This window comes from Austrofundulus limnaeus, unplaced genomic scaffold, assembly GCF_001266775.1.
Source record: "Austrofundulus limnaeus strain Quisiro unplaced genomic scaffold, Austrofundulus_limnaeus-1.0 Scaffold179, whole genome shotgun sequence".
Lineage (NCBI taxonomy): Eukaryota > Metazoa > Chordata > Actinopteri > Cyprinodontiformes > Rivulidae > Austrofundulus > Austrofundulus limnaeus.
In genome coordinates, this window is record NW_013952581.1 from 977419 (window position 1) to 978715 (window position 1297).

Genomic DNA, 1297 nt, shown 5'->3' on the forward strand with positions numbered 1-1297 from the left:
CATCTGAAAATACATTTCCTCAAAGGTATTTTTAATCTGAAAAGAGCTTCACTGAGTGAGAGCTAATGTTAGGAGCTCCGCAGACAGTTTAAGTTTCACTTTCACTTTCTGCAGGAGTCATGGGCGGGGTGTGTGGGGAGCGGGGGGCACCCTGCCATGAAGAAGCTCGGCTTATAGACACGTCCAAGGGGCGTATCTGGGCCCAAAAGTCATTTCTGGTCCCCACCTGTCGTTTTGCTCCTCAGCATGGCTGCCTAAAAATGCTGCAGGATTTCTCAAACATGAATGAATTAGTCAAAGCAAGGCTTTAGGCATGTTTTTTATGAGAGTATAACATTAACATGATATAAAACTCAAAAAAGTTTATTTTACATGATATTGCCATTTTAATAATCAGAGGGTGGAGTTAAATGAAAGGGGGCGGTCATATGTGTAGGAGGAGTTAGAGGAGGAGTTGTGCTGAGGCTGTCTTGGCAGCTGATGGTGAGTCAGTGGAGCTGCTCTCAGACTGAGGGAACAGGTTAAATTTAGAGCAGGAGGTCAGCGCTGAGGAACACCAACAAACAAACTGAAGCTCCTCCTAACCAACACCTGATTTTAGTTTAGATGAAAATCTGAAGCTGCTTCAATTCTCTGGTCCAACACCAACTGGACTCTGGCTCTTCAGATGGAACAAGAAGAAACAGAACAGGAAGAAGTAGAAAAAGGATAAAAGTCGTTTGGATTACAAAGAAGAAGTTGATGCTGTGAAGTTTGGACCTAGCAGAAGTTGGTGAGTGTTTCTCACATTTTTTTCTTTCACATTAAAATAAACACTTTATATGTAGAAGGACTTGCATCCTCTGATTCCTTTTCAATAAAAACATGATAAAATAAATAATAGTAAATTTAAATTCTCATCCATTTCAGAGCTCAGTCTAACATAAAAACTTGTAAATTTGTAGATGGTCAGGGTGTCCCTGCTGTTCCGGTCCAACAGAAATGAACCATGAAGCAGTGGATGGAAGTGGTTTGGTTTGATGTCACAGTTTGATTTGATTTATTTATTTAACAGGAAAAGATTATTAAAAATCAAGCCTGACTCAGCATAATTGCTATTTTACAGCAGGTTCCTGTTCTGCAGCACATAAACACTCAGAATAGCAGCATCACAATCACATCATTATACACCATWGACACAAAGACAAACAAGCATACCAAATTTCAAAAAGGCAGCATTTGCAAAATAGATGTCTAAATATGAGTACAACAAAAAGTGTCCAGCAGATGGCAGACAAGATTCTTCTTAAAGGGCTGT

At 39.8% G+C, this 1297-nt stretch overlaps 1 protein-coding gene across 1 annotated transcript in view; it reads left to right on the top strand.

Moving 5' to 3' along the window:
* Positions 1-491: 491 nt before the first annotated feature.
* The window catches only part of filip1b (filamin A interacting protein 1b), a gene marked incomplete in the record, with an annotated part of 19557 nt that continues 18751 nt past the window's right edge, over positions 492-1297 (top strand). The window contains 1 exon segment of the mRNA XM_014017954.1: positions 492-772.